The 7,137-nt window shown below is 37.9% G+C and overlaps 1 pseudogene; it reads left to right on the top strand.

Annotated features, from left to right (window-relative positions):
- The first annotated feature begins 832 nt into the window (after positions 1-832).
- The window catches only part of LOC133076352 (uncharacterized), a 109,548-nt pseudogene continuing 103,243 nt past the window's right edge, over positions 833-7,137 (top strand).

The following is a 7,137-nucleotide window of genomic DNA, read 5'->3' as shown; positions in this document are numbered from 1 at the left end:
GAGTAATTTTGGTTTTGAGGGCTAAATAGAAGACATTGAATCTCTTACTACCTACCATGTACATTCCTGCATAACTACTTGAAACATTCAGTAGTAAAGATTTTTAAAACTAGGTAAGGCAATGACTCCAACTATAATTGCTGTTCCAGATAGGGGCTTCCCATAAATTGATAAGGCCTCTGGTTCGTGGTATATGGTTATCAGCTTGACAGATGCTTTCATCTGCAAGGGAAATATATATACATATATGTATATATATACACACTATATTAATATAATGTGTATATGTATAATGCATACACACTATATTAGTAGAGATTGATTAAAGCTGCTGAGCCAGTTATATAGAAATAAGGGGTTTATTATAGATATTAAACCATATGCAATTGAGGGAGCTGGTGGAGAAGTCTAAAAGGCTGTTGCCTCTGCATACCGTGTTAGACTTTAAGCCACCATAATTAAGTGAGGCTGGTAGTCATGGTGTGTAATGGCAGAAAGCATGGAAAACTGAAACACAAAAGGAAAAACTGAAACTTATAACAATATGGAACCGTCAAGGACAAAATGGGATGACGAATGAAAAAGTAGAACTCATGTTTGCCTGGTGGGATTATGGAGCTGGCTCATTAGCCCATGAGAGGCCAAATGGTAAATGTTAAGAATTTGTTGAGACAGTTAACATAATATTGGTAGGTTGAAATAGGCCATGGTGAGAAAATTTTCACCATTAAATTGGCAAATTCTTCTAATTAGAGATTTTACTTTCTGGAAATCCAACTTCTAAACTTTACCACTACAACACTACATCTACCTCCAACCACCTCCAACCCCAATGACGTCACTGACTGATGTCACACCCTCCACCACCGCGGAGCAGCATGACTGCTTAACCCAGGACTCCGAAAAGCTGAAGGAGAAAGTCTATGGGAGCTGGAGCTGCAAGCTGGGTGATCCCACTCTCAAGGAGATGAGGCAACAACAACATGTGATCTGATGTAAGCTGAACACCTTGCCCTGAACTTCAGAGCATAAAAGCAGCTACAGCTTCACTTCTCCCTCCAAATGTTACTCAATTTTTCCACATTGTAAACCCTATTTCAGAAATATTCAGGGAAAAGAATTCTAGAAAATGTAGTTCTAACTAAGCTAAATTGACAAAGCACAAAACCACTACACAGCCAGACACCATGCATTTGCACTTGTGTGGGACAGGTATAGTTCTTTCCCATTTTGTTTTAGAGACATGTTAGCTCTCTGAATATGTATCATTCTGCAGGATTGCTAATCATCTACCATGCTGTTGACACTGTGTTGATAAAATCTGAAAAATGTGTTGTATTTAGATTTCCAATTAGGGGTCTCAAAATAAGCCCTTTTGGTGTCCTGGATCACACGTACGAATAACACTGTGGCAGGTAAGTTTCATTCCCAATTCTTCATTTCTCCTTAGTACTACAATAAGCCACACACTCTCAATGGTTTCATTGTGAGAGGAACACACTTCCATTTTCCCAAACCATAATTTTGGTGAGGCCATGTAACTTGCTTTAGTCAATGAAATGAACGCATCAGCATGAGATATGTATGGATGTTTGGATTTAGTACTCTTGTGCTTCTGCTATTGCAAAGTGAAAGAAATACTCCAGACAGCCACTATCCATGATGTCTGGAGCCGAGGCCAGCTGAGCCTAGCAGAGGCCAGCTGAGTTCATGGAAATTTCAGCTAACCTGCAGATTTGTGACTTGAAGGAGAATCATTTTAGCTAAACTGGAGAGCTATGGAAAAGAAGATAAAAGAGGATAAATGCTTATTATTGAATATCAGTGAATTTTCCGGTAATTAATAAGCATTATGGTGGCAAGAGCTAACTAACACAGCTACTTTATAAGGAGACTTTCTTTTGGTGCAGAAAACATGTTTTAAATTAACTGAAAACAATGTGTGGCTTAAATAGATATTTTATAAAACTTGATTATAATATGTCAGTTTGAATCTAGACAAAAACATTTCCATTTAAAATGTTAAGAGCGAGACTGGCTTTTAGCTTTGTATAAATTCGATGGTTTACTTGCTGAGTCAGTCCCAAAACTCAAATTCAGGACTACTACCAATGGACTTCATAAATATAAAGAATCAAATAGCCATCTTTCCAGGACAGTGTGAAAGAACGGAACATGCATGCTATTGATGGCAAAGATATAGCATCTGCAAACAGCCATTGTCAGATGTGTTCTTCCTGCCCCAACTGTATGAGAAAGGACACAACCTAGTACCTGACGACACATCACTGAGGCCTCTCTCAATATTCAGCAGGCACCTTTTGCCTTGAGTGACAAGAATCACCTCTTTCATTACTTTTTAGTATCACCCTTATCTTTTGACCTGAAATCAGTGGAAATAGCCTGATAAATAATTTTTCTCAAATCTCTTAAGGATCTGTATTACTTTCTTAGGGTTGCTGTAACAAATAACCACAAACTAAGTGGCTTGAAACAATAGGAATTTATTCTTACATAATTCTAGGGACTAAAGGTCTGAAATGAAGATTTTGCCAGGGCCATGATCTCTCTGAAGGCTCTAGGAAAGAATCATTCCTTTCCTCTTCCAGATTCTAGTGGCTTCCAGCAATCCTTGTCATTCTCTAGTTTGTGACTGCCTTCTAATCTCTGCCTCTGTCTATGTATTGTTCTCTCCTTTTTATAGGACACTAATCACTGGATTTAAGGTCTACCCTAATCCAGTATGATCTCATTTTAAATAATTACATCTGAAAAGATCCTATTTCCAAATAAGGTTGAATTCTGAGGTTAAAGGTGGACATGAATTTTTGACCACTGTTCAACAGACTATAGTTTGCCCTTGGGTCCCCTAAAATCCATACCCATCCGACATGCAAAATATTTACATTCATCTTGTCTCAACATCCCCCAAAGTCTTAACCTATTCCAGCATTAACTGTAAATCCAAACTTTAATCTAAATATCATCAACTGAAAATATTCCAAATCTTGTCATCTATATCATATATGGATGAAACTCTGGACATCATCTATTCTGGAACAAAATATTTCTCCATCTGTGGACCTGTAAAATTAGAAAGCAAGTTATTTGCATTCAAAATGTAATGGTGGAACAGGCAGAGTGTAGGCATTCCCCATTCAGAAAGGAAGAAAATGGAAGAAAAAAATGGGATTACTGCTCCAAAGTAAGTTTACAGTCAAGCAAATCAAATTCCATTAGATTTTAAGGCTTTGGAATAATGTTTTCTGGTTTTATGCTCTGTCCTCTGGGACCTTGGCTGCAGTGGTGGCTCCACTCTGCAGACCAAACCACAGAAAACTTAATGTCTTAAATAATAATTTATTATTATCACTAAGGATTCTGAGGTAAACTTGGCACAGCTTGTGGTACTTGCTTGGATTTTTCATACTGTTACAAACAATCTGGGGCTAGAGTCCCCTTAATGTTGGGCAAGCCAGATGGTTTGTTGAAAAGACTGGTAATTAATATTTACCATAGGATGGGACTGTTTACTAACTTATGACATGGCCTCTCTGTGTGTCCAGGCTCTCAAAACATGGCATCTGTCTTCCAAGAACAAGAGTTCTAAGAACAAGAGTTTCAAAAAGTGGAAATCTAAAGCTACTGGGCAAATCAAGGGCTACTTCCAGAACTACTATCATGCCACTTCTACCATGTTTGATTGGTCATAACAGTCACAAGCATGTTCAGCGTCAAGAGGTCTGAGAAACAAAAGCCATATCTTGATGGAGGAGTTTCAAAATCACATTGCAGAAGAGCATATGAGATGGGAACTACTGTTTTGACATCTTTTTAGAGATACTAGTTTATTAAATATATATATGTTTTGCATGTTATCTTGTTTTACTATGTAATATGAGTATATTAGTAAGCATTTTCCAGAGAAACAGAATCAATAGTGTATATATATATATATATATATATATATATATATATATATATATATATATATATACGCACAGAGAGAGAGAGAGAGAGAGAGAGAGAGAGAGAGAGAGAGAGAGGAATTGGCTCATGTGATAATGGAGCAAGTTGAGAAGTCCCATGATCTGTCATCTACAAACCGGAGATTCAGAAAAGCTGATGGCATAATTCCCATCCCAGTCCAAAGGGCTGAGAATCAGTGGAGCCTATGCTGTAAGTCCTGTTCCAAGGGCAGGAGAAGATGGATGTCCCAGCTCAGCAGAAAGGCAGGAAGCAAAAGGGATAAATTCCTCCTTCCTCTCCCCTTTTTGTTCTATTCAGGCCTCAACGGATTGGATGATGCCCACCCACACTAGGGAGGATAATGTGCTTTACTGAGTCCACCAATTCATATGCTAATCTTATCTGGAAACACCCTCACATACATACCCAGAAATAATGTTTAATCTGGGCACTCCTTGGCCCAGTCAAGTTAACACATAAAATTAACCATCACAGTGGGTCACATTTTTCTCCAGCATCCAATGAAAAATTTTATTTCTTCCAATCTCCTGAAGGCCTTCAAATCTCTGCCCTCTGCACAATCCTAATACTAATGTCACATAATTATTTTTTAATAACAGTATCTCATTCCAGGAAGTAGTTTCTGTTCCAATTATCTATTCTTGCATGCCAAGCTACCTCAAAACTTAGTAGGTTAAAACAATCATTTATTATTAACATTTGTATTTCTGTAGATTGTCTCAACCTAGCTAAGTGGTCTTTCTTAGCTCTCTCATCAGTTAGTCAGGTGACAGGTAGGACTGGAGTTGCCAAGTAGGGTCACTGACATGGCCTTTGATGCTGTTTGTCAATTGGGAATCTCAGCTGGAGCTTTCAACCAGAGTACTTATCCTCTTAATGTGGCTTGGGCTACAAACAGGATGGCATCTTTGTTCCAACTGGGAGCATCTCAAAAATCAGCATCCCAAAATATGTGAAGCTGCAAACTTGATTGAGGACTACCCCCAGAACTGGCAAGGTGACATTTTTCCTAATCTATGTGTTAAAGCAGTCTCAGGCCCTGCTCATATTCAAGGGGTTGGAGAAATAAATGCAAATTCTTGATGAAAGTGGCAATGCCACTTTGCAGAATAGCATATGGGAATGAACATATGGTTGTGGACATCTCTGGAAAATATGACTATGGAAGGGGTTTCTCTTGTAAGAGAGACTAAAAGGTAACTGCTCTGGTCTGACATTTTGCCTCCTCAAAATTCATACATTGAAATCCAGTCCACCAAAAGTCATGGTACTGGGACATGGGACTTTTAGGAGGTGCTTAAGTCATTAGGCTGGAACTCTCATGAATGGGATTAGTGTCTTGTAGAAAGGCTCCACAGAACTCCCCAGCCCCTCTGACCATGTGAGGATACAATGAGAAGTCTGTGATGCAGAAGAGAACCCTCACTCAACCCTGCTGGCATCCTGACCTCTCTCTTCCAGCCTCCAGAACTGTGAGAAATATGTTTCTGATGTTTATAAGCTACCTAGCCTCAGGTGTTTTCCCATAGTATCCTGAATGGACTAAAACAGAAACCATCTAAATACATTTCCATTTCACTTGAGGCACAAAGCTAGAAGACATTTGTAGTTTCTTTAACTTTTAGGAATGGCCATTTCACTGACATCTTAGAATGAACTTAGAAATATGTGTACCACCTCCATACCTGAACCATGATTCTCCCCATTGTGTTATTTCTGACATATTTTTCTGTTTTTAGTTGGCTAGGACAGTGATACCCAAGGGCAATCTGGGAAACAACATGTTGAAGATGGCAGAATCTCTGTAACCCTGTGTCCCAAAGTGACTGTGTGGATTAGACAGAGCCATTGCTGACACAAGCCACTTACCTTGATTCTTCTATGTGTAATGTGTAATGAGTGTAGAATTCTAATATGACAACTCCCACCCCATGACCATCGCCCTAATTCCCTCCTGTTGAATGTGGACAGAATCTATAAATATGATGAGATATTTCTTCCATGCTTTTATTACTGATATATTCTATAGCAAATGAGATTTTGCAGATGTAATTTTCAAAATCATTTGACTTTCATATTGGGAAATTATTTTAGGTAAGCTGGACCTAAGGGGCTCTTTCTGGTGAAAAATATTCAAAGACAGAAATCTGAAGCATAAGAGGGATTTGATGTGATGGAGATTCTACATTGTTGGTTGTGGCAAGGAATGTAGATGGCATTTAGGGCCTAAGAGTGACTTCTGGATGACAATCAGCCAAGAAATGAGGATTCCAGTCTACAGTCACAAGGAACTGAATTTGTCCAACAACCTGAATGACCTTGGATGTGTACCCCAAGCTCCAGATGACCACACAGACTGCCAAAACCTTGATTTCAGCCTGGCACGGCCCTAAGCAAAAATCCCAGCCACATAGAACCTCAACTTCTGATGTACAGAATAATGGGGGTGTGTTGTTTTTAAATTTGCTGTATTTTCCCTTTATTGTACAGGTAAACCAAGTGTAATTTTTAAAATTTAATAAACTTTTTATACTTTAGAAAAGTTTTAGGTTGACAAAAACATTGTGTAGAATGTACAGAAAGTTCTTTCTCTGAGCACAGTTTCTCCTATTAACATATTGTATTATTGTGGTACATTTGTTATAACTGATGAACCAATATTGATACACTATTATTAACCAAAGCCCATAGCTTAATTAGGATTTACTCTTTGTGTTGTGTAGTTCTATAGGTTTTGACAAGTGAATAAAGTCATGTAACAGCCATTACAGTACTGTAGTATACAGAATAATTTCACCAATCTAAAAATTCTTTGTTCTACCACATTTCTCTCCTAAACCCCTAGCAACCAGTGATCACTTTACTGTCTCTATAGCTTGTCTTTTCAGAACGTCATTTAGTTGGAATCATACAGCATATAACCTTTTCAATTAACAATATGAATTTGCTTCATCTATGTCTTTTGTGATTTGATAATTTCTTTTTATCACTGAATAATATTCCATTTTATGTATTTACCAAAGTTTATCTATTCAACTACTGAAGAATATCTTGGTTGCCTCCAATTTTTGAGTAAAGTTGTCATAAACATTTATGTGCAGGTTTCTTGTGTAGACATAAGTTTTCAACTCATTTGGACAGATATGT

This window comes from Eubalaena glacialis, chromosome 16, assembly GCF_028564815.1.
Source record: "Eubalaena glacialis isolate mEubGla1 chromosome 16, mEubGla1.1.hap2.+ XY, whole genome shotgun sequence".
In the NCBI taxonomy this organism is placed as follows: Eukaryota; Metazoa; Chordata; class Mammalia; order Artiodactyla; family Balaenidae; genus Eubalaena; species Eubalaena glacialis.
The sequence above is the reverse complement of the archived record's forward strand: the minus strand, read 5'-3'. Positions and strand labels throughout refer to the sequence as shown.